The sequence below is a fragment of the Chelonia mydas genome, chromosome 1 (assembly GCF_015237465.2).
Source record: "Chelonia mydas isolate rCheMyd1 chromosome 1, rCheMyd1.pri.v2, whole genome shotgun sequence".
In the NCBI taxonomy this organism is placed as follows: Eukaryota; Metazoa; Chordata; order Testudines; family Cheloniidae; genus Chelonia; species Chelonia mydas.
The window spans coordinates 112952984-112980590 of NC_057849.1; the positions used below are offsets into that span (position 1 = coordinate 112952984).

The 27607-nt window shown below is 41.0% G+C and overlaps 1 long non-coding RNA gene across 1 annotated transcript in view; it reads right to left on the reverse strand.

Annotated features, from left to right (window-relative positions):
- Positions 1-1237: 1237 nt before the first annotated feature.
- LOC122462093 overlaps positions 1238-27607 on the reverse strand; it is a 33803-nt gene continuing 7433 nt past the window's right edge. The window contains exons 2-3 of the long non-coding RNA XR_006284446.1: positions 2696-2822; positions 1238-1277 (exon numbers count right to left, since the gene is read on the reverse strand). This is a non-coding gene — a long non-coding RNA (uncharacterized LOC122462093). The remainder of the gene's footprint in view (positions 1278-2695; positions 2823-27607) is intronic.

Sequence of the window (27607 nt, forward strand, 5' to 3'; positions counted from 1 at the left end):
GTCTGTTGGTCTTATATTTTATAAATGTTTAAAATAATTGAAAATTTAGGCCAAATCTTAAATGCATGCTGCAACATATCATAAAAATATCTACTGCCCGTGCTCAGTTCAGCATTTTTTAATGTTAGTAACTATGGGCGAATCCTCCTTCAATAGAAGTCAATGGGTGTTTTGCTACTAACACCAGAGGGGGCAGAACTGAACTCATTGTTACAGATGAGAGGCAGCATGGTCTAATACAGTGGTCTTCAATCTTTTGGGGTCTGCAGTTCTCAAAATACCAGCAAATTATCAATGACCTGCCCTATGCGGAAATAACAAGGGGCTATTTTGTGGGGGTAGGTGATAATGGGGTAGGAGCTGCTGGTTGGAGACTTGTAGGGGAGGCTGGCTCTACTGGAAGATGGGCGGGGGTTGATAATGTCTGGGTGCTGTGGGTTGAGGCGACTAATGCGGCTGGGTAGGGGACTTGTGGGGTAGGTAAGAGGGACTGGTGCTGTTGTGTTCTCCCCTCATTCTCTCCTCAGATCGCCTCATTTTCAATGAACATCACTCATTTTTGTCCAAAAGTTATTTACATTGCACACACATTTGGTGTCCCCTCAATTTTACTGCTAAAAATTATTTGAATCGAAATTAAAGAATTCTGAGACTGAAGTTATAGCAAGGTTATTTACACTAAAGGAAGGAATCCCACGGTGTTTGGACATTGGGAAGTTGAAAGGTACGAATGTGCCTTCTCCCCATTAAATTGCACTCAGGTTCCAGGGCAGCACTGCTCTGGCTGCACACACACTGTTAATTCAGCTCCTTTTCTCTGCCTTAGAGCTGTGCGTTGTGGGGTGGGAGGGAGACAGAAATATTCCAGTGTTAGTTTTAGAGGTTAGCCAGCAAGAGATGGGAGGGAAATAAAGGAACTGTACCTTTCTTTAACCTCCTCAAACTATGCCTAAGTCCTAGTACCCAAGAATTTTTTGGCCTTATCTGGTTAGGTAGGCACCACTTCCTGGTGGTGGTGCCCAAAGGGTTGGCAGGACTCACAGTATTGCCAACCCCAAATGTTAAAAAATAATGAGATTGGCTTTAAAATCATGAGATTATGTAAAAACAATAGATTTGGTGTTCTTTATATTTGCCTTCTGCTTTTTGAGCCTTTAGAGTGCACTGGGGGTCACATTTTGAAGCTATCTCCACAGCCACAAGGGCTAGAAACTTACTTTTTCTTTAAGAATGAAGGCTCAATTCATCATATATCCACTTGACTCCAAGAGCTGGGGCTTTAAGAAAAACAATAATTATCATGAGACTCATGACAAAATCACAAGAGGTGGCAACACTGCATCTATACAATGATTATACAGGATTAGAAGCTGGGAACCCCTGAGTTCTAATCTTAGGCACTGATCGCTCCTGGGCTATGGGTAGGGCTTTACCAAATTCATAGCCCTGAAAAACACATCATGGACCGTGAAATCTAATCCCCCCCATGAAATCTGGCGTCCAGCTGGGGGCTCCTACCTTGTGTAGGGCTGCTAGTCCCAGCCAGGGATGGGGAGGGACAAGACTTCCTCTTCCCCTGCAGGGGCCACTCCTGGGGCGGATCAGACCGACCTCCGGGATCTCCCCTGGCTCCAGTTGTCAGCCCCCAGCCTGGGGAGGCCACAGCTTCAGCTATTAGCCCCCCGGCACGGGGATGGCATGGCTCCAGCTATAAGCTCCCACCCCATCAGTGCGGGAGGCCATGGCTCAACCTCCCCATCCTGTGACACACACCCCCATCCTGACTGCCTTTTGGATTGGGACCCCCACAGTTAAAACACTGTGAAATTTCAGATAAAAACATCTGAAAATGTGAAATTGACTAATTTTAAAACCCTGGCTATGAAATTGACCAAAATGGACTGTGAATTTGGTAGGGCCCTAGCTACGAGCAAGACACAATCTTTTTGTGTCTCAACGTTGTCATCTGAAAAATGGTTATGATACAACCTTATTCATTAGGGGACTGTGGTGACTAGTTAGTTAATATTTATGCAGTAAGAAGTAGAGAACTATGTAAGTGATAGATGCTACTATTAATTTTAAAATGAAAGTTTGTAAACTTAGCCAAACCTGCATTCCTCAGTAATGACTACTTACACATAAGCTGGAAGTTTAAAAGAAAAGTTCTGTCATTTTCTGCATTACAACCTGTATTAAGGTACGGATGCATTCATAACAAGTAGCACGTGGGTATTTTGCATACATATGCAATGGCACATTTTTGTAAACAAATGTATCAGGATAATTTTTTTTAAGCTTTGATAACTCAGAAATGGCTAAAGGAATTTTCCACAAACTAAAAATAAAATAAAATGGAAAAAAAAAAACCCCACCATATTTGGGCAGAAGAGGAAATTTCAGCCTAGAAGATTTGTTTTAAAAAGGTATTATTTGGGACCTGATCCTGGAGCTGTTTCTGTGGGGGCAGACCCCTCTGCCTGTTTTGTAAGTCATTGGGGATCTACGCAGTGAAAGGGTCTGGCTTTGTGGAGTAACTTGCAGGGCTGGGTGCTTAGCAAGTAAAAACCAAGTTATAATAAAAGTCATTTTGCAACTATGCAATAGTACTCCTATGAATGCTACAATAACTTAATAAGTACACAATTTTAACTAAATTTACATTTTGCTATGAGAAAAGAGGGCTTGCACTTACCAACACTGGCTCAGTCTATCTCTCACCAGTTCATTTTTCTTGGCTCTTGAGACAATAATACATAAACCTGTCACAAGCAGCTCCAAACTAATTCATGGGATAATGAAAAATCTCCACGGATTCTTCCCTAATCAGGAAAAAACAGTAGAGGAAACTTAGTACTTATCCACCATATAGGGGCTTTCAGCTTTTGAAACAGGCCAATTTTCCAAAATTATTACTTTTCCTGGGATCTTTCTGCTTCACTAAACTAAATCCTTTTTCTCTTTAAACTAGGTGTCTTATAATTATTCCTAAAATATGTGGATAATTCCATTTTACATCTGTTAGTTTCTTCCCTTATCCTACTCATTTTTACTTTTAATTAACTTTCTGAATACTTTAGATCTAATTCCTCCCTGAGGTGACTCCATAGAAGTCAACTGGAAGAGGTATTTGGTTCCTTGTTACTTTCAACTATAGCTCTGTCTACACGAACCAGGAAGCAGCAAAAAGACCTTTTCTTACCTGACTGGACTCTCCACCCTTACATTGGAATTTGATAGCCCAGCTGCCTGCCTTCTAAGTATCAGTCCTTGTGCAGCTCCCTAGCCTGAGACAGTGCTTAAGGTTCCAGGAAATGGAAAAGAATAATGAGTATTTACCCTTTAGACAATGACGACCTTGGACAGCATTCCTTCTTAGGGACTTATCTTGCACACCCTTACTATTGCAATGGAATTCGTTGTGCAAGGGCTTTTGTTTTATCAGTACAAAATATACTCCAGGTCTAATTACGGAGAGATGGATAATTTCTGCTGTAGTTAAGGTTGAAGCTAAGCTGCCAATTATAAACTCAATTTTGACCCTTCCCACCGCACCCAATCCTTCACATTATTATTTTTGAGTGCTGCAGTGTTAGGTGCTGTACAGTGGAATACAATACCTGCACCAAGGAATTTACAATCTAAATTAAACAGACTATACAGTTCAGATATACAGTACACCAAATGATGGTTCAAAGTGAAATAGATATCTTTATTTAAAAATACAGTTTTAAAAAGCACATTTAATTTTGGTGAATTAATGTTCATATGATTTGTAGAAGAAAAGTGTTTTAAGGAGGGATTGAAATTAATATATTGTCCTAATGCAAAAGACAAAATTAAGGATTCTGAAGCTCACAATTCTTTAATATATTTAATTCTATTAAGAAATGATTCTTTAAAGTAGGTTTTCCAAACTGTGGGTTATTATGACCAACAAAAGGGTCATAGAAGAGGTGTGGAATAAGTAAAAATGTAAAATTTAGTTTAAAAATAAATCAATAAATGTAAAATGATTTTCTTTGGCTGTCTCTGAAGGAGAGGTACCCAGCTGTAGTTGCAGAAGTTTGAAAGTTCTCATCCCATTTCATCCTGATATCTCTACAAATCAAGTTTCTCTTTTGATGGGAGCAATAACAATGAAGTATTTCAATTGCCTGTCTACTGAAAATATCTCCAATTCTGTGGTCCATGTTTCATTAGCAAGACAGGCTAAACCACCCTGTTTAATTGTATTTAAAATGTTTCATCTTCTTGAAAACTGAAGTTCACTTTCTGAAACATTATAATTAGCTGTTATTTCTGAAATGGCTATTGTTAAAAGTTTTGCCTGCTCACTGTTAAAATTAGAATTTTGTGTAGAAGGCAGTCAACAGCTCAGAAAGTTTGAGAAACCCTGCTTAAGAGTAAAAATAATTCTCACCATAGTGAACACACATTATTGTGTACAAAAAAGTAAAAATGCAAATAAAAATCTTTGCACATGTATAAGAATGGTGTAATCATTATGAAATAATATATACAAAAGAGAAAAGTATAAATATTACCCGTAGCGTCTGGTTATAACTGTATAGTAACAATAAAAGAGAAAACCCAGTAGGCATTAGAAAGCTCTATCTTCAACTTTGTTAAAAGAATGAACTACTGAACATGGCTCCTTCCAAAGAGGCTGAGGTTGCAAAAATATATGGACATCTTCCTGGACTACATGAAAACAGTAAACCCATTTTGAAATTTGTGAGTTACACAATACAGTTATTTTTAATTTTTGTCATATTTTTCTCCTTTCACTTCTTTTTTCTCCCTCCTTTATAGATGTTTCTTTCTTTTAATTGCTTTCTATTTCATAGATAATGTTACTTATTGCTCTTTATTGTTCTGTGCTAGTTGTTTCACAGAAAACAGCATAGATGTGGTCCCTGCCATGTAGAGATTCTAATTCAACATCTAAGATATATTAATTTATTCATATTTGATAATGGATAAGACATGGCTACCACCTCAGAGATCAGGATCTTTTCCAGTTTTACCTTTGTTGAGTCACTTACACCATCCCATCTGGAAAATGACCTAGTGCATGCTCCCCATAGGCCAATAGGAGGTTTTGCTGTGGAATTCAGGAAGAAGTCATTTTACCAGATCCCAAACTTTCTTTTCAATTTTGAAAAGCATGCTGGTGCAATTCACAGATGGACAACAAAAATATTCTGTCTGGTTTTTAGTCTATTGGCATCACTGACCAAAAAAAAAAAAAATCATATATAGGTTTCAAATAATGGCAGCCTCCTAAACAATTCACTATTCCTGTCCTTCAGAACTGCCCCTTATACGAGCCAATGTTATACACTGATCCACCTTTAAACTGTTACAGTACAATTTCATTGACCTGAGAGAGGGACACAAAGAAACACCAGACACTTTGAATACATTTCAAAGGAGTAAATTTTAATTTGCCGAATCGAAAAAAGAAACTCATTTTCAGAAATCATAATTGTCAAAGAAATGAACTAAAACTTTGAAAGCATTTTCTTTTTTCTCCAAAGAAAAATCTGGACCTTAGATGAAATACCTTATACATGTGCAAAAATTAGTTGCAGTGGTACATAATTCCTGCTTAATACATATGCTTAACTCCCACTAACACTACAGGGAATTAAGTGGGCACTACATGGATAGAACATATCAATACTCAATTAGTTACTGCTGAGTCACTTAAGTATACTTGTACAATGATTCTAATTCAGCCTGACAGTAACAGAGCTGATTTTCTCACTTGCCGCATGACTGTTGTGTCTTCAGTGACATTTACAAAAACCATGGAGCTGGAAATATTTCCAAATTTTTATATTCAGTTTACCAAACAACCCAAAGATGCCAAAATTCTGTGAGTTACATCTATCAGCAGATGATATTTTATTATGATAATTTATATCACTATCTTTTTCAGACAGGTGCTAAAATTCAATGTGTTTCTGTAAGTAAAACATCCTTGTCTTTTGGGCTTTAGAAATGTCAAGGCCCTTGACTCATTCATTTATCTGAAGGTGACAGCCCCACGAAGTATGCCTTTTGAACCTTGTTCAAAGCTCATAACTAATCTTTCCCATTGTTTTGGAATTCAAGATACTATTGCTAAATGACATGACTCAGACTGGTATAATAATATAGTATGATCTTACACTTACAGCACCTTTCTGCCAAGCACATTAGGATCCTTCTGGTTAACTCAGTGATACTCAGAGCTCAGTGGTTCAGGAGCCAAATTAGTGATCAACATTACCCAAAAGAGCCACAGTAATGTGAATTCATTGTTTCATTTACTATTTTTATATATAATTCTCACAGCAAAATGACTGACCAAGTATTATTTTATCAACTACAATTAGTAAATAACATAGTAAAAGCATCCTGACTGGTTATTAATTTAAATTGATTAATAATTAAATCACACTGTTTTAATATCATGTGCTGCACTAAGCTACAGGAGACACATTAAAAAGTCACCTATGGCTCTTGAGGCTCTGCCTGAGTATCAGTGGGTTAATTATAAAGATTCAGGAATCACAGTTCCCAACACAGAAGTGCAGCCACCTCCTAGATGGAACACTATAATTGTCTAGCACACAGCAACACTACACAAGAGTTTAGTACAAGAAGCGAAGAACATAGAATCTAACTGAAACTGCAAAAGGAAATGTAGGTAGGCAGAATATGTAATGTTACTGATTGTTCTTTATTGATCTCTCTGTTCCTCACAAAACACAGCATATATATGGGCCTTGCCACAAAGAGATTATACATTAATATTTCTTAGGTCTTAAGTTATTTATACTTTCTGATGGATAAGATGCACCTCTGAGATCAGGATCTTTTCCAAGCTAGGTAGGCAAAATTGGAATTTGCTCAGGACTCCAAGCTAACATCCCTACTAGGAGAAAAACAGTTCTATGAGATCTTTACCCATGACAGCAGAATACAACAGGTCTCGTAAAGTAATTTAAAGAGGTCAATAACATTTTGTTTGACTACATAGAGTTAGTGCCCTCAGCTGAGTTACAGATCACATATGCTCATGAAAATAAGGGGCCAGCTACATTTCACTCAGGAATAAAGCTGTATCTCTTCTTAAGCCATGATACAGGCTTTATGGGGGACTTACTGGCAGAGCAGCTGCACAAGGGCACCTATCCAGCCCCTGCGTGCCACTGAAAGGATTTCTGCTCTGGCCTGTGACAGGTTGGTGTAGAAAGCCATAATGAGAGTGGGACTGGAGAGGAACCACAGATCCACATTGACATGGATCCAATGGCCACAGGATCCCGTGCAAATGGCATAGAAGCGCCACTATTCCAGTCTATATGTTTGCGTAGCAGCTCAGTGTGGCGACAGAGGGCTACACAGCAGCCCTGCACAATGACCTAGGGTTGGATTTCATCTCCCCAACTGTTTTGCATGAACTATATTTTAAAAAGACACCAATAATCAACTTTGTGCATTTGGGGTGGACTTCAGCCTGAGTAACTCTAGTCAATATTAATGGGAAATACACAGATTTAGAGGGGAACATATACTCCTATACTTCAATCTGCATCCTACATGGATCACATCCACATCTGTTTTGTCCAGCACAGGGGACAGACTATGAAAACATAGCCTGTATTTCACATTTCAAGGGGGAACATTTTTTAAAAAAAAATAATGAAAGGCAGCTATGTTCAAAATCTAAACAGGAGGAGGAATCAAAGAAGTCAGGTTTTTTTCCTACCTTTCTTCATCTGGCAAACAATGCTATAGGGAAATTATCAGAATCAAACCTGCCATGTACTCATGATAAAGAATCCAATTTCAAGAAATTTCACTAGGCCACACAGTTTTTAATTTTTTTAACCTTACACAATTTTGTGATGGGGTGTCACCACTCCTGTCCTCTTAGCTCCACACAGACTGCTCAGAGACCTTCCCTTTTGTAGATACCACTGGGCAGTTTATTTATAGTGTTTCACTTCACCACCTCTACAGAGTAGTGAAGTCACAGTATTCACAAGTTATCTAGCTTCACTAGACCTTCTTCTAAAAGGGTGGGGTGGTTAAACACGTCTCCTCTCTTTTTGTCACTAGGGTTGCTAACCCTCCCAATTTGGTTGGGAGTCTCCCAGAATCAGGCTCGATCTCCTGGAGGCTACTGAAGCCAATCCAGGAGATTTTAAGCTGCTAAAAGTCCTGTGGCAGAGTGGAGCTAAGGCAGGTTCCCTACCTGCTCTGGCTCCATGCTGCTCCCGGAAGCAGCGACATATCCAGCAGTGGCTCCTAGGAGGAGATGTTGCCAGGGAGTCTGTGCGCGCTGCACCCACTCCAAGCGTCGACTCCACAGCTCCCATTGGCCGGGAACAGGGAACCGCGGCCAATGGGAGCTGCGGGGTCAGTGCTTGCAGACAAGGGCAGCATGCAGAGCCTCCTGGCTGCCGTGAGCCACTGCCAGACATACCGCCGCTTCCAGGAGCTGCCTGAGGTAAGCGCCACATGGTTGGAGCCCGCACTCTGAACCCCCTCCCGCACCCAACTCCCTACCCCAGCCCCCTCCCGCACCCAAACTCCCCCCCAGAGCCTGCCCCCCATGCCACACCCCAACCCCCTGCTCTGGCCCTGAGCCCCCTCCCACAACCCAACTCCCTCCCAGAGCCAACACCCTGAGCCCCCTGCCCCAGGTCAGAACCCCTCCCGCACTAAACTCCTTCCTGGAGCCCACACCCCCTCCTGCACATGAACCCGCTGCCCCAAGCTCAGCCCAGAGCTCCCTCCCACACGCCAAACTCCTCGGCCCCACCCCCCAGCCAAGAGCCCACACCCCAACACCCTGCCCCTGGTGAAAGTGAGTGAGGAAGAACAAGCGACTGAGGTAGAAGGGCTGGAGTGAGTGGGGGCAGGGCCTCGGAGAAGGGGTGGGGCAGGGGCATGGACTGGAGGAAGGGGTAGGGCAAGGATGTTTGGGTTTGTGCGATTAGACAGTTGGCAGGCAACCCTATGTCAGGCCCTGCTCTCCTTCCTTTCTTTGGGCCCTGCTTCCTCCCTGTGCTGTTTTTTCCAGTCTCCTTGTTAAGGGAGCAATTAGCTCATTAGCTTCCCAGCCCCAATTTGATCTGGTAATCAGGGACTCCTCTCCTTAACCAGGCCCTCCCTGTGGTCTAACTAGTTAAACAGTGACCACCCTGCTCGTGCACTTGCAGAATCCCAGCACTCTGTCACAAAAACAAAACTCCACTTTTTGTACATTAAACTTTTTTTTTTGGTAGCGTTGGGTAAAGGGACATACTTTATAAAGTAATGTATGAAAAACTCTCCTTTGGGATTCTTTTTAAACAAGTTTTGTTACATAGGCAAACCATTCAGCGTAAATTAACTTCATTTAAAAATAAAATGTAAAGACATCCAATCAGGTGTACAGTGTGATGGAGCCAGCACATAATTACTGCAAAATATTGTGCACTATGGTATTTTGCTGTCACTCAAAAAATAACGGTCACCACTGTGGAATTAATTAAATAGTGCATCCGTACAATCAATTACAGCTGTAACTAATTAACAGTGGAATTAACTGAAAGAAAAAAATAGTCAAGAAATAATGTATGATTGAAATTGAGATTGTCCTGTAACTCTACCAATTATCATTCAAATCGCTAAACTACTATCTATAATAGAAAATCAAAGTAACAAGAGTTCTATAAAATCATTGGGTCAAATATAAATATTATTGAAAAGATAGTGGAAATACTGATTGTAAAGGCTGATGCTAGGAATCTGCCTCCTGTGTAAAAATATGAAAAGATTTAATGTAAGTCATTAAATGAAATTAAGTAAGATTTCTTTTATTTTAAAAGTTAATAGCTTTATAAGTGAAACTGATAACCAGTAGAGTCCATCAATTATTATTTTAAGTACATTAATATAAATTTAATTGTAGCTGTCACACAAAAGAGCCGACTAAAACAATCAGGTTGTACAATATGGTTACAGAATTGATTTTTAGAGTTTTACACTGATCTCTTTCAAAAGAGCTGATGCAAATCGAGCTGCTCTACTACAGCAAATGTTAGAGCATATCTAATGTCAGCGCTGCTCCACTACCCACACCCATCTTTTACGTGCTCTTTCTTTCAGGCAGGTATTACCTAGTGGTTGGAGAAGAGACCAAGGAATCAGGACTGCTGTGTGCGGGTTTTCTGGCTCTGTCACTGGATTCCTAGCCTTGGTTAAGCCATTTAAGCTTAGTGTTCCTATCTTATTATATGGTTATAATAATACTTACTTCATAAGGCTGTTGTGGGGCAAATTGGTGGTTGTAAAGCATTGAGGTCCTCAGATGAAAGATATTATATATGTGTGATATATTATAATTTTATAACTCCTAGTAGTCAAATCAGTTCTGATTTAGTTGCGAAATAGACATATGTGAACTGCTATTTGTTTCTTAAGTTTTTCGGTGGATTTGTTGAATGTATAGGTTTTACATTAATTAGGCCTGATTCTTATCTTACATCAATGTAAATCAAGAATAGCTCCAATGATGTCAAGGGACTTACCCCAGAGTAAGGGCTTGTCTACACTTGCATTTTATAGTGCTCTAACTTGCTGGCTCAGGGGTGTGAAAAATCAACCCCCTGAGCGCAGCAAGTCTGAGCGCTTTAAAGTGCTAGTGTAGACAGGTTCCGAGCACTGGGAGCCGCACTCCCAGTGCTCGGAGCTAATCCCCTCGTGGAGGTGGATTACTAGGACCGCTGGTAGAACTCTCTCCCAGCGCTCGCACATGACTACACTTGCACTTCAAAGCGCTGCCATGGGAGCGCTCCCGCAACGGCGCTTTGAAGTCTCCAGTGTAGCCATGCCCTAAGAGAGAAAATCAGGGCTTATACCTGATTCAGTCCCTGTGACGGTGCCCCCCATAAGGCTTTATGGAAATATACTTATGAACGTACATATGACATAACTAGAATGTGTTTTATGCTACATATGCCATGTAACATATCTCTGTAAAGGTTAAGATCTATTGAATCTATTAATCCTATTTGTATGTATGTATCATTTTTGTATTCGAAGTTATGAATATTGGCTGCATACTTGTTTGATTCTGAGTAGGTTTTAGTGAAGGAATTGGTCAGCTTCCTGAGAAAAGACTATTCTCAGTACGTGCCCAATCAAGAAGCCCTTAAGCCAACAATGAACTTGGAAATGCCAATCCACATCTGGGCTTTCCCAGGAATGTGGCTTGGCTGGTAAGGAACTTAGTCATTCATGGACATGTGACTTGCCCAGGTGACCCCAAAACTCCATTTTGTAGCTGGACTTTGCATAGGAGAGAGGAGGGGGTCTCCACCCACAAGAGAAAGTCTATTTAAACCCCTGGGAGACCCATCCATTTTGTCTTCAGCTGGCTAAAGGGCCTCTCCACCCCCAAAGATACCTGAAAGAAACTGGAACAAAGGACAGTAACTACGGGGGGTGTGAGTGATTGTTGGACCCAGACTAGAAGGAGACTAGTCTGTAAAAGGAAGCTTACTGGAACTGGTGAGGTTTTTATCTGTATTCAGTTTTATTACTGTACTAGACCTAGACTCGCATGTTTTGTTTTGCTTGGTAATTCACTTTGTTCTGTCTGTTACTACTTGGAACCACTTAAATCCTACTTTCTGTATTTAATAAAATCACTTTTTACTTATTCATTAACTCAGAGTATGTATTAATACTTGGGGGAGGGGGCAAACGGCTGTGCATATCTCTCTATCAGTGTTATAGAGGGGGAACAATTTATGAGTTTACCCTGTAGGGTAAAACAGATTTATTTAGGGTTTGAACCCCATTGGAAGTTGGGCATCTGAATGTTAAAGGCAGGAACACTTCTTAATTTCCTTTCAGTTAAGTCTGCAGCTTTGGGGTACGTGGTTCAGACTCTCGGTCTGCGTTGGAGCAGACTGGCGTGTCTGGCTCAGCAAGACAGGGTGCTGGAGTCCTAAGCTGACAGGGTAGGAAAGCAGAGGCAGAAGTAGTCTTGGCACATCAGTTGACAACCCCCAGGAGGTTTCTGTGATCCAACCCGTCACAGTCCCATACTGCAAATGAAGATGAAATATACTATTCCATACAATGATACACATAGTTCTACAAATTCCTGATTTGAAATATCATGGTTTTTCCAATGCCAAACCTCTCTTGAACAGAGATTCCTTAATAGTACCAAAGTGTGAGAATTTCAGGATGTAGACAACAGGGGCTAGGTAGAGACAACCATACTCATTTCAGCTGTGACATAAAAAAGAATGGAAATGAAGTCTAGCCATCTATTGCATGGATAGACCTGACTCAGTACTAACAATAAGTTATATTCCTGATTTTAACTTTCACAATACTGTTACGTATGCATTAACATTTAACTACACACAAGTAGATTAGCTTGTCACATTTTTGCACGCTGTGATTTTTTTTCTATTTATTTATTTTAGAGTTTTCTACGGTGGCCATCACCAGAGCATCTAAGTTCTTCTTGGGTAAATTCAGTATGCATGGTGAATGGCCATAGTAGCCCTCAAGAACTGCATAATCAACTAATTATTCCAGTGCACTAATTGCATCTCATTTACTTTATATTAATATTGGTTTTCTTGATAGTTCTCTCTGAGATCATTCTATCAGGGGAAAGAGGGGGATCTGCCCTTCTCCTCAGCAGGTTTGGCTACCCTAAGTCATAGGTTCTGTGTGAAAAATGTGGATCAGAGGGAATTTGCTGGGAGTCCAGGCAGTCAGTGTAAAGGTCCTATGTCTCTGCAGTTCTCCATCAGTCTCCTATCAGGACAGGACCAAGACTCTGATCCACAAAGATACAGAGGCACCTAAACCCCCAGATTTAGGTGCCACTGCAATCCACAAAACTCCTACTCAAAGGGAGTGGTAACTACCTTATAACTTTCTTCCCATTAGTCAGAGGACTCACCTGGAACATGGGGAGTGCAGGTTTAATTCCCCCTCTGCCTGAGGGGGAGCGAAGATCTGAACAGGATTTTCCCACCTCTGCGGAGAGTAAGTTATGATGGGCTATTCTAATGTGGTTCTCAAATTCTCTTGTGGAAGCTGTTCCACTTTGTATAAATCTGTAAAGAGTCATTGGGCCAGAGAAAAAGAAAAAGTGAGAATGACACAGAGCCAGGTGGTTTGGGCACCCACCTGGGAGGTAGGAGACCCAGGACCCCTTCTCCAATCATTCTTTCATTATTTATACACAGTGGAACAGCTTCACCAGGAGAGACAGAGGAAGCCCCACGTCACTGAGAGGTCAAAGACCCCTACTGAAATCTTCTCTCCCACTCAGGGATTGGGGGGAATTGAATCTGAGTCTCCCACTTCTCAGGTGAGTGCTCTAACCGTTGGGTTAGAAGTTATAAGATCACCATTTTATATGGAGTAAGGTAGGCCCCTAACTCTTTCTTACTAGAAATGATGGAGGCGCCTAAATCATCTGACTCCAGGAGAGGGGTTCCCGTTCATGTATCACTAGCAGAGAGAGGCGTCTATCTCTGTGAGAGGGGTGGGGCTTAGTACACACCCCTCCTGTTGACATCTCCCATTGGCTAGCTTAGGCAGTTCCCCACCTTGCATGCCGGCTTTCATGGAACCCATTCTAATGTACCTATCTCTCCCCATGCATTGTAGGGAGAGCCTCGGTGCCAAGCTCAGGCTTCGTAGATCTGTGTTCCTGTGATTTCCTAGGTGCCTAAGTCGCAAAGGCTAAGTCCCTTTTTGGACCTGGGCCCAAGCTGAAAGGGCTTCCCTTGACAGCTGCTGACACTGGAACTCTTTCTAAACCAGAGGGATGTGGAGAGGTTCCACTCCATGAAGGGGCACTCTTGGTGGGAAGGGCAGGGGGAAGAATGATAATGGAAGTGGTTGCATTCTCCCTATTCTTTTCCTCAATTCTGCAGTCCATGGGCACCTCATCCACAGGAATACTCCTGGAAGAAGTATCCATAAGGGAAGTGACCAGCATGATGCTGTACATTTAGATTCACCTGACAGCCAGAGGTGTGATCTGTTCTTATTTCACTGATTTGCTCCATGTGATGCCGAGCACTAATCTTGGATAAATAACCTGGGATACTTAAGCCTAATTTTCAAAAGAACTGGACATTCACAGCACTCAGTGGCTTCAACTGGAATTGTAGGTGTTCAGTGTTAACAACACTCTCCATTTTATTGTGTCTTGCAATACTGTGGGGGGGCTTTTTTTTAATCCCCAACAGCTAGAATCAGGCTATTACGCAACAATGTCAATTTTCATTAAAGAAATCAAGTTTCATTAAAGAAATCAAGCACTCAAGGCTGTGGAGAAAAGTTTTAAAATGTGAACCTTAAACCTTCCAATACTAGAAAGCAAATAAAAATAACCTAACATTTGTTATTATTTAAATCTGATGGTAATTTGGGGATGTGATTTAGGATTTTTGAATGCCTCGGGTTGAAAATCCCAAATGTCTCAATTTGGGGATCCAAAATTTGAGTTACCCAGAATCAGTGGGCACTTCTGAAAATGTGAGCCTTAATCGTTGTGCCTCAGTTTACCAACTTGGAAAATGGATATTATAATAATATCTACCTCATAAGGGTATTGTGAGACTTAATTAATGTTTGTAAAGCACTTTAAGGTCCTTAGATGGAAAGCACTATACACGTGCAAAATATTATTCCCATAGTTGTAGCTAATTATTCTGGGGTGTTCCAGGTGCTTCTAGAGAGCATACATTTGCTTCTCAGCTGTATTCAAAGTTTAATTTTTTAACCAATGTTGAACTAAATTGCTCTGGGTGTGAATCTTTACAACAATTATCACATGATCACGAATAACAACAGAGCAGTGTCTGTTTATTCTCCAGCCTCAAAACTCACACAATCCTTTCAGAGGCTATTGGTGAACAGAATACACACCACATGGTGCCAGAAAGGACTCCTATGGGAACCTTTTGAGAACATAACTGTCTGATTACCTTCCATCCCATAGTTTCACACTCTGCCTCTAACATGTTGCACAGAAATAAAGGCAATGTATCTCACTAGCCCACCAAAGTTGAACCTACTGAGAGCATGAAGTGAAAAGCCTTAAACTGAGTTTGCAGTGCGAGAGCTCTTTCACTCCCCTACCCTCTCCCCCCATTTGCTGATGCAAGGAAGTCAAAAAACTATGAGACAGCCCTGTCTGGATGGAGATGCTTATGAAAAACAAAATTAGCACTGGTTTTAAGGATAAAATTTACACAAAGGTGAATTGGCCAGGTTAACTGAATAGTAAGTATTTTCCCCCCAGTTCAGTGAACAGAAGTATAATTATAGAAGAGTACTTTATCAAAATTATTACCTTTGCAGTTGTAAACAAGAAAGCCGTGCCAATTTTCCACTCAATGGAAAATTTCTGTGTGCTTTGATAGCAATATACCAGAAACTGCACATAATGGAAATGCTATTATGGTTAGTGCCAGCACAAGAGGAGGGGAAAAGGTGGTAGAATTAACTCTTGTCAGGACCTTTTCTCTTTTAACATTACATCTTTATTTCAAGAGAAAAAGATTTATATCTACAAGAGGTCCATATGTCTTTTAAATTGTAATTTAAGATTATATCTACAAGAGGCCCATCTGCCCTCATCTGTAATTTCAAAGTTATTTCCTACTTATGTCTTTACTGGTGCTAGCTGAATAATGAAAGGGCAGGCTGAGGGGCACTCAGATATCATGGTGTGGAGTGTGGCATAAAAAACCTTAACAGAAGAGAACAAAGCAGATTAGTGAATATATTCAAAGAAATTATTCACATTTGATAACTGCTGCTATTTGCAGAAATATGTATCTATGGGCCAGACGAGAGCTGCTTTATGTGCCCTCCCAAGGCGCCCTCAATAACATGGGACACTGCATAACTGGGGGAGAGATCTCCATGGGCTGCTGCTCGCCCTCCTGAGCTTTTCCCCCCAAATGTGCCAGCAAACTCAGCTGAACCAACATGGAGGAGGAAATAATCTGTGCCAGGGATAGGCAGTAAGGAGAACACTCTGAGTCATATGCCGGTCCCTGGTCTTCTCCTGGGGCAGTGCAACTCTATGGTTTCGCCCATGCGAAAAAGCCCTACTCTGAAGGCGAGTTCGTATAACATGCCTCACTGATGTGATTAGAGTCTGGGGTCCTTTTTTAACTCACGTTAATTGATTGCCAACTATGTCAATTCACATGCCTGTAAGTGCTAGTCTAGACATTTGCGGTTTACCGGAGGCCAAGTCCTAGGGTAAATCACAAATGTTTGTGCCCTGGGACAACAGTTAACTCAAGTTAAAAAAGCACTTCACACTCTAGTGTAGACAAATCCTCACTCAGAGCTTGTGGAAAAGCCACCGTCTAGGCCTGTATGTGAATATTGGACAACTGCCTGTACTCAGGAAAATATTTGTGAATCCTAAAATGTGGGCCAGAGAAAGAGGGAGGAATGACTCTGTAGTCCAGTGGTTAAGACACCCACCTGGGAGGCTGGAGACACACCGTCCAGTCCCAAGGCTCCAATCACTCTTTCATTATTTATCCATAGTGGAACCACTGCAAAGGGAGAGATTAAGGGAGCCCCACATCACACTATATCCCTCCACTCGGTGGCTAGAGCTCTCTCCTGAGGGGCGTCGTTCAAACTCTTTCTCTCCTTCTGCCAAAGAGGGGAGAATTGAACTTGTGTCTTCCACATCCCAGGCGAGTGCTTTAATCATTGAGCTAAAAGTTATAAGGTAAGTACCACCTCTTGATCCTCCTCAATTTGAATGGGAGTCTATATAGTAGGCATACTCAGAGGCCACTTACTGGATTGGACTCTGCACACAATTTAGGTAGCCAAATGCTTGTCTTCCCCCTGGTTTGTGGATTGCTCTGCCGCTTAGGTAGGAAATAGGCACCTAGACATAGAGGAAGGCAGCGTGCTCGTGCTCAAAGGCAAAAACCTACACACTGAAAGAACTTGTACTCTGGAAACTTAGATACTGATACTTAGATACTCAGTTTAGGCACTTATAGGGTTTGGCAGGAGTTTTGTGAATCACAGTGGAGCCAAATCTGGGATTTAAGTGCCTGAGTCTGGGATTTAGACACTTAAGTATCTTTTGTGGATCCCACATTAAGTGCTTAAATCAGGGGTGGCCAACTGGCCGCTCCGGAGCCACATGTGGCTCTTCAGAAGTTAATATGTGTCTCCTTGCATAGGCGCCAACTTTCCAATGTGCCGGGGGCATGCTCAACCTGCAGCTCTGTCCCAAGCCCCGCCCCCACTCCACCCCTTCCCCCAAGGAGTGGGGGGCGGGACCTGGGGCAGAGCAGGGGGTTGAGCAGACCCCTGGCACCCGGTGCCTGTGTCTCCTTGAATCTTTGCACAAGCACACAGTGACTAGCTTCCATAGCCATTACGTTATGTTACGCCTGTGACGTTCTGCAACGGCTCGCGGCAAGCACACTGTTGAAAGTAATGGTAAGGCCATGTGTCTTCTTTGCTAGATGTGTCTTCTTCTCAGTTCAAATCTTCATTTCGCTTGGAGCCGTGCACATATGGATCAAGAATTCCCACAAGGTTCTGAAGTCCGCACTTTAAAACTGAAAACTTTGAAAACACAAATGGATGTAGAAGCCCAGTTCTTCACCAGATTTGCCAACAGATCGCAAACTGTAACGTTAGTCTCCTATCATGTGGCTTGGCACCTAGCCCATGCGAAAAAGCCCTACTCTGAAGGCAAGTTCGTATAACATGCCTCACTGATGTGACTTCAATCCTGTCACCAGAGAACAAGAATCCACAGAAGAAAATTTCTGGCCTACAGCTTTCACCCCATACAAGAGAACGCAGAATCTCTGACCTGAACAGTGACATCGAATCGCAGCTGCACTCGCAACTTCAGGAGTGTGAGTATATGAGCATCGGTTTAGATGAGTCGTGCGATGGACAGGATAAACCTCAATTATCAGTATTTTTGTCTGCACTGTGTCTGGCGACTGTGTTGTAAGGGAAGAACTCCTTGATATTGTGTCACAAAGGGACAGAACTGGTGGATGAGATCTAAAGGAGGCATTGATGTTTGTAGTTGCGAAAAACCACTTGCCTTTACAGAAGCTCAATGTCATTGCAACGGATGGGGCTCCGTCCATGTGGGGATCAGTGAATGGATTAGTTGGGCTTTGTAAGTCTGATGAAAGCTTTCCCAAATTTTGGACATTTCACTGTATTATTCATTAGGAGCAACTGGTATCTAAGAATCTCAAATTTGATCACGTCGTGAAACCTGTCTTGCACATTGTGAATTTCACTTGCTCAAATGCACTCACAGACAATTTCAAAATCTAACTGAAGAACTGGATAAAGATGACTCCCTTGCTGATTTGCCATTTCACTGCACAGTTCGATGGCTCTCGAGAGGTCAAGTTATTTTCTGTTTTTTTGAGCTCCTGGAACCAGTAAAATTGTTTATGGAGGAGAAGCACAGAATACACCCCAAGCTTACAGATCCTGGGAGGGTTCTAGTCTGCAAGAAATGCCAAATCGTGCTGCTGCATTTGGATAAACTAAATGTGGACTTACAAGGAAAATTTGGTTTGCTGTCTGATCAAGTGCAAAGCATATTTGCGTTCATGAACAAACTGCAGTTGTTTCTCAGACAAATGGTTGAAGGAGAGCTGACACACTTTCCCTCAATATCACAACTTCAAGCCAGATCAAAAGAGAATGCAGCTGAACCCCTAAAACGGAGCACAACTAAATATGCGAGCATGATTAAAGATCTGAAGGACAGTTTTGAGGAAAGATTCCAAGATTTGCAGCAGAAAAGACCTCATATCAGATTTCTGACTGATCCTTTTAGTGCTGAAGCCGACTGTCTGAAGCCTCCTTTAGTCACTGAAGAAGCAACATCCCAGATGGAAATAATAGAACTTTTGGAAGATGACGGATTGAAATCCGTTCAGAAGACAGAGGGGACCCTTACTTTTGGGAAATCTGTACCAAAGGGTAAAACATCAGAGGTGCAGCCCTAAATTAATCTCCATGTTTGCCTCAACCTGTCTTTTTGAATCTGTTTTGTCGACACTCAAACATGTGAAATCCAAGCACCGATCCATTTTGACAGACAGCCACTTAAGAGAATTGCTGCATGTGAGCACAACTGAACAAAAACCAAATTTCAAGGGAATTGTTGAAAGCCGGGATTGCCAGAAGTCCCACTAAGTAAAAGGGTATTTTTTTATTATTGTTAACGATTCATTATACATGTATAAATTATACATTACCAAATTATATAATTATATAATTATGTGTGTGCATATATAGACACATATACATATACAGGTTTCAGATTAGCAGCCGCGTTAGACTGTATTCGCAAAAAGAAAAGGAGTACTTGTGGCACTTTAGAGACTAACCAATTTATTTGAGCATAAGCTTGCGTGAGCTACAGCTTACTTCATCGGATGTAGCTCACGAAAGCTTATGCTCAGATAAACTGGTTAGTCTCTAAGGTGCCACAAGTACTCCTTTTCTTTTTGCACATACATATATAATCATTATATATTACTGTGGCTCTTTGGCAATGTACATTTGTAAATTCTGGCTCCTTCTCAGGCTCAGGTTGGCCACCCCTGGCTTAAATTGTTATTCACTAAGTTTCAGCCATACTATCAGGGAGCAGAATCAATATCATGTGACTAATCCCACATCACAGACTGCAAATATTGACTAGCTGTAGGGACCATTTGATGGGCCACCCAGAATAGTATAAAAATGATTCAGACAAACTATTGGGTGAATACTTGAGAATAAGGGATACATTTGTACAAGTTATGAATGGCTCACACGTGATTTATGAACGAAAACAAAAAAAAAGGCTTACATTTCTGGACTATTTGGTTCACTGAATACTATTTGACCAGCTCTGACTTTTATTTACTTCAATCTAAAATTGGCAACTATTTTTAGAAAAAAATGATATACAATGACAGCGGTTTGTCAGATTCCTAAATTGGGAGAGAGTGTATCTTGTGGGGAAGCAAAGATCTAAAATCTGCAGCCTTAGGCAATCAGTATTTTTTGATACTTAAAAATTAGAATACTAGCTATAGAGGAGGGGGAAATTCCTGGCAGCAAAGTTATTAAAAGTTTACAGTCAGAGAACAGTTTATGAGGGTTGAGAGGAATTGAATTTCTCTAGCTCCTCTCCTTCAAATAAATCAGTAGAACACAGCTGACCATAATACTGAGAAAGAAAGGAAGCACTCAGCACACTCACAGCTTGCTTCAACTCAATAATTGCATTGACCCAGAGATCTGAAATCCGTGACTTGTTCTGACCTGCAGGCCTTTGCTTGTTCAGACAGCTCTTGAATAACTTGGATAGTGTCCTATCTTTAAAGATTTAACTTTTTTTACATGACAGCTTATGCATTTCTTCCTATTCTTGCTAAGCTGCTCTTCGTAGCATTCATTTTTTCAGATAACTGGATGTATTCAAATACCAGTGCTCAGATATAACAAATGATTTTAATAAAACTCCCATTCATTTACTACTTGTGAGAACTCCTCCTTACTGATTAGATTGTTCATTTTGCATGTCCAATAAGGGAAATGTTCAAGAGAGATTTTCACACTAGGACAAACTTAGAAGAAAAAGCATTTATACAAGAAGCATTTTACCTTGCTAGATTTTTTTTTATATTTCACCTTCTATTGTGAATGACTCAGTGCTGCCTCTTAAAGTGTAAATGATCAATCAAAGACAGACTACCAATCACCGAATTCAGAGAAACAAAATACATTTGGTATTAAATGGAACCAGGAGCCAAGGCTGGAAATTTGAGGAAAGAAAGTAAGAAGACATCTATACATATAATGAAGTTCTTAGAGGAGATATTAACAGTGACTATTTGGCCTGAGTTTCAATTAAGAGTAATATCTAGATTTATCTGGAAAGCAACATATGTATCAGGGGCTAGATCCAAATTAGTCTTATTCATGCAAATGCAGAATTTGGCTCAGACTTGATGGCCAAATACTCAGATATAATGGTGATGACTAATGAGTATGGTATGAAAACCCTGACATATTAGTATAGATAAAGATCTCTTAATAACCTAGGCCACTGGTTCCCAAACTTGTTCCGCTGCTTGTGCAGGGAAAGCCCCTGGCGGGCCGGGCTGGGCCGGTTTACCTGCCGCATCCACAGGTTCGGCCAATCGTGGCTCCCACTGGCCGCGGTTCGCTGCTCCAGGCCAATGGGAGCTGCTGGAAGCAGCAGCCAGTATGTCCCTTGGCCCGCGCCACTTCCAGCAGGTCCCATTGGCCTGGAGCTGCGATCGGCCGAACCTGCGGACGCGGCAGGTAAACAAACCGGCCTGGCCCGGCAGAGGCTTTCCCTGCACAAGCAGTGGAACAAGTTTGAGAACCACTGACCTAGGCACATGGTAAAAACCACAGGCCAGCTCCTCAGTTGGAGTAAATTAGTGTAATTCCACGTGGGTCCAACATGGAGTCCTGTTTTCACAACTCAATGGGGGCACCAAGACACTCCTGACAAGCTGCTCTGCCTCCAGTCCCTCTACACAGCACCTATTTTGGGCTGAAGTATTGTGTAGATCTTGTGTTGGCCCTCTGCACCCTGGATGAATTTCACTCTGTATGAACAGTACTATTACTCCAGTACACAATGAATTAAATGTACACCTCCTAGCATAAAGCAAGAATAAACAGGGAACGCCTGCAACCTACGCATAAGTTATGGAATGGAATCTGCCCCTCAAGCTCACACATGCAGAATGCTACTTTGCTGTCTGTGCTCTCTATGTACAGGTTCCTACTCCCTACCCCCATCTCAATCCCTAGCATTTCCCTCTGCACCAGATTTTTCAGGGCTGTTACAGAACTCATTTCTGCAGCATATAAAAAGGGGAGACAGGTGCTTCTGCTGAGTTACTCCATGGCACCTCCACCCCTGTGCAGAACTACGGTGCCCATATTAATGAGCACAAAAAAACCACAAATACAAAGAGCAAAATAAACAATCTATAACAGTGGTTCTCAAACAGTGGGTCACGACCCCAAAGTGGGTCACGACCCTATTTAAATGGAGTTGCCAGGGCTGGCTTAGACTTGCTGGGGCCCTGGGCCAAATCCCAAACCTGAGGGCTTCAGCCCTGGCGGCAGGACTCAGATTACAGAGCCCCTGCCTGGGACTGAAGCCGTTGGGCTTAGGTTTTGGCTCCCCGGCCTGGGGAGGTGGGGCTTGGGCTTTGGCCCTGTTCCCCCACACCTGGGGTGGCGGGGCTTGGGCGGGTTCAGGCTTCGGTCCCCCATCCTGGGGTCCTGTAGTAATTTTTATTGTCAGAAGGAGGTCACAGTGCAATGAAGTTTGAGAACCCCTGATCTATAATATGACACTGTCATGCAGTTTAACACTTTGGGTTATCCTACAGCACTCCAGCCAAACCACAACATTTTGAGAGAGAGAGAGAGAGAGAGAGAGAGAGAGAGAGGACTTAAGTGCTCATGTTCTTACAGCCAGCACAATGGTAGAAGAACAAAATCGAAAAAAAGCAGTGCACTCTGTGCAGCAGGCATGGTTGTAATGGACAAACATTCCATCCTGGAATCATTTCCCAAGCCAACTATTAAATGCAATACATTTTTATGTTTATGCTTTGGACTCCTGAAGAAAGGGTAGACCTTGTGGGATGAGATGGTAACAGAGGAAATGAGATAGAATTTCCCCACAAAGTAAGCTATGTAAACTTTCCTTCCTTAAACAAATACTCTAAGGCACAAAGGCGTTTACATTTTCAGTGAAACGCTCAGAGTAACCTTTGCCTATGTTGTGACAGTCCAAGAACCTTAGCAAATAACCAGCACATTTACATCTTGCCTATTATCTTGAATTATACAAGGGTTGGGAGCTACAAAACCATGCCAGACATTACCAAAATGTTGGGGTGTTTAAAATGATCCTATGACTCACTGCAAATAAACTTAAATAAGCATACAGAATTAAAGCAGGAGGGAATCTAAGCAGGAAAGATTTTAAACCATACATTTCTTCCATAGACACCCCTCTCTCTCCTCTCTTTCTCATTGGCTGTGCTTAATCACTTCTGTGTGTAATAATAAAGTCACCCATATGGAGAAAAAAATAACACGTAGGAAAGTTTTAAGTGCTGAGCACCTCGGAATATAAACAAATACAATCAGTTAAATAATACATGCAATAATATAATACTCTGAATTTCTATAGTTCCCTTCATTCTCACAATATCCCAAGAGGCAGGCAGGCATTATTTATCCCTGTTTTACAGATAGAGAAACTATGGCACAAAGAGGTTAGGTGACTTGCCCATGGCAAAAAGCAAGTCACTGGGCAGAGCTAGGAACAGAGTTCAGACCTCCTGACTCCTAGTGCCAAGCGCTAACTAGCAGACAATATTTTCTCTTATATGGTTCATTTCTGACTCATTTTCTGTCTCTATGTTCCCATCCAGTGTCTCAGTATTTATTTAAATATCATATTCTCTATTTACATTTATTAATGCTTGTTTAAAAGTACTTTGCTCAAGGTACCTTTGACAATATTTTAAGAAGAAAAATCAATACAAAACAACAAATCCAGCACCTAACTTCCTCCGCTAGCCAAGGTTAACCAACCAAAATTTATCTTAAAAATCTGTAATATCTCCCCTCCCCAAATACCAATCTTCATGTCCATCTCCTCCATAGTGGCATAGCTACTAAGAGTATCAGCCATCCGTGAATAAATAGTGGGTAGGAAAAATATCTTACTTTCTTCTTTCCCTAGAACCAGTCTTTGGGTGCTCTGTGTTTTTAATTTCATATTTCTCTTTATTAAAAGCACACCTCAAATCAGGCAGGTTGCTTCAAATAAATTAATTTAGCTTTTCTCCACTGAGACTGTTTTGTCGAGATGTACTTTGGAAAAACAATCAATAGTATGAACTCCTATGTCACACGGGCTACTATAAAAGCTTTACTGAATCCAACATTTTATGTTTGCAGGATTCAAACTTTAACAACATTCTGGCTACAGCATCTCAAAATCTGATCTTTGCTACTGAGAACTGAATCATGACCTCTCTCTTAGGCAAGGAAAAGGCAATGAATCATGACTTGTTTACAAAAGGGCTTTCCTGCTGTACTTCCTGCACTGTAGGTGTCAGGGCAATAACCCAATCGGAACTCCACATGACCTCCTCTCATTCAAATTTAATTAGAAATTGTCCTTCTCATCGTGTGATTAATGTACCCAATGAAATGACAATCTGAGACACTTAAAATAGTATCTAGAGTTTACCACTGTCCTTTAATGGAACAAAGGAAATTTCCTAAATGAAAACATACACAAAACAGAAACATACAAAAAGGCAATAAACTGTAGTGTCATTTCTCTATACTTCTCAACTGTCCTACATTTTGGGGGAGTTTGCTCATTTTTAGCCAGAAAGTTCAGTACAGTCAATAGAGATTTGGCATCCCACACTTTTATTGCTGAAATTTTTTTACATCAGAAACAAAGAATTATGAAACTTAGGTTTACTGAAAGAATTATTTAACCTAAAGGAACAAAACACAGCATTTTAAATTTCCCACACGAATAATTTTTATGTCCCTCATTTTGAGTCTTCACTACACATTCTGCCCTATATTTGAGCCTTGGCAGGTTGATATGTAAGTATATCTTAATCTTACTGTGATCTAAAAGTGTTTCGGTAAGGAAAGGGAATTATATATCAAGGGGCAAATTCAACGGAACATGCACACATGTAACTGAAAGGAGAATCTGGCCTAGTAACTTCAAAATTAATACAAAATTATGTGAGGACTATATTATTGATGCTGACTGCATCCATATTTCTGTGGTCTTCATTAACAGGAAATCATCTTCACAGCTTGGAGTAGCATCAGATAAATTATAAAATTAGAAGTGGTACATACAGCAATAACAAAAGGCAGACTAGATGTTAAATTCAGATAAGAAGAAAGGTTTTATAAGAAAGCTTTTGGTAGTCCATTTTAAATAAGGTGTTTCCTTTATTTCAAACAATTAAGCAGAGTGTGCAAGAAAAACGTGTGTGCACCATCCACACCCTATTTTCCTACAATCTTCCTTTATAAAACATTCTACATAAAGAGAAGAAAAAAACCATGGGATAATATTTATTGTAAAATTGTATAAATAAGGGTAATTTTTGAATAATTTGGTTATTTGGGATCGATCCCTGTATCCCTTCTTCCATGTTATTGAAAAGTTTAATATCCAGAGGAAGCAGCACTGACACAGCTTTAATTTAAATCAGAACGCTATGCCAACAATTTCCTAGTTTCCTCAGTACATTTGGTGTCCATGAGGCCTGGAGTGAGGTGAAAGGGGTTAAAATAGATGTAGAGAGTCAGAAGAGCATTTGGCGTTTTTAGAAAAGTCACTAGATGTTAAGGCAAGGTTACTACATCAAAATGTCATTTTCTGAAAGAATGGAATGAAAAAAAGAGGGACAGATCCTATGAGATTTGGACATGGGCAAGAAATGTGGAAAGTAGGAAGAGTATTTTTCACTTACTGTGTTACTATTCTAAAATGCAGAAGTACTGTACTGGAAAGGAATTAGAAGAATAGATCTGTTTTTAAATAGCTAAATCCTTAGAGAGCCATGGTTCTCCATGTTGCAAGTTTTGGAGGCTGTACTTAGGGGGCTGAGTAAATCTCAGAAGTAATTCTTGTTGAAGGTATCTGTAACTGTCAAAAGAATTAAGACCAAGTCTTCAAATATAGCCTAGAAATGTCCATCGTGTTTTGAAAAATCTGTATTTCTGCATAAACTCTCTAAGAATTCGTTTTCCTAAAGTATAAGGGCAATAATGTGTGACTAGATGGACAATGAATGAAACATATGCTGGATTGGGTGGAAACAGTGAGTCACTGTCCTGACTAAAGGCAGTTAATTTATTTACTTATAAATTCTTTGTAATCTCATTTTCCCTCACAATCAATGAGTCACTGTTTGTTTACCAATGGAAGAAGAACACACACAATAATATTGGCCCAGATCATCCTACTGAGATTTGTAAATGGAGGGGATCTTCTGAGCATGGATCTCATTCCTCCCACACAGAATGGGGGCTCAAACTCAAACAGCGCTACCAACCACTTCTGTGCTCCATAGAGGGTGTTCAGTAGATCCAAGATCTATGCTGGGGGGCAAAGGGTGGACAATGGGTATCCAGAGGCAAACTGAGGTGGGACATAAATCAGACCCTTCATCCCCACAGGGAATACCTACAAAAGATAACACAGTCTAGGATTGCAGTATTTTTCTGTGGCAGGTGGGGCTGCTCTATAGCACGCCCTGTAGGGCCAAGCATGGGGGTACTTCAGGGGCTCCCTGCCTCAATCCACTGGATATGGCCGTAAGCTTGACATCAGTCTATGCCAAGCTCAATAACAAACTCAAACTTTGGCAGTCTATGCCTTTAACTACACAAAATACCAAGGCAAACACCCATCTGCAGTGCTTGAGGACAAGGCCCTGGCCTAGCCATCACTGAGCAGCTCCCCCTTTGCCCCAGTCTCACCCTACTGCACTGCCTGAAAAGAAACAGGCAAGCCTTCTTAACTAGTCTTCTGGCTCTTGTTTGGTCACTATTTCCTCCTGGCCCTTCTAGGCCTCTGGAAGACTGTCTTGTTGGTAACCTTTTGATTGTGGGCCCGGCACCATGGTGAACCCCGTACTGAGTAACAGAGTAGACTACAACATGAAAGCTTTAAAGGAATGGAATATAATTCACCTGAGAAATCCTAGTAAAACTTTTAAAGGCCAGGCTATGCCACCTGTCTGCAGCTAGAAAAGAAAAGAAAAGAAAAGAAAAAGAAAAGAAAATATTGGAAGTCACCATAATTCGCAAGACAGAGCACTAGACTGGGAGTCAGGACTCATGGGTCCACACCTGAGCCACTGACCCATTGTGTGACCTCTGACAGTTCATTTAACTACTCTGTGCCTCAGTTTCCCACCTGTAATATTGGGGCAAATATACTTATAAGTACTAAGTATTATTTGTATTATTATTAGCCTTTGAGATAAAGGAATAGTTTTACTACCTCAGTAATTTTAGTACCTCAGCATGGTATATTTTGAGGTAATCACATTTAATATTGACTGATTACAGATGCTAATAGTTATCTTGCTGGATTATTCTTCATATTTCATGGAAATGAATAATTTCCAAGACTGATCTCTAAGATCTGTCTAGTGTTTAAAAGTTTAAGGGCAGGAAAAAACACTTCAGGTGAAATATAATGGGTGAAAGAAACTTTCAAAATGAGAACCCTCATTGCCTAGTAGAAGCAGAATTGAAATATATTATGCATATTCATTTTGGAACTGTCGTCTAAATAAAGATTCAAAAGGGACAAACAACCTAGCTGTAAATAACTTAAAATACTCCAGAGTCATTGTTCATCTTGTAAAACATAGACACACACACCCCAATTTTAAAAACTAGGTTTGTGTAG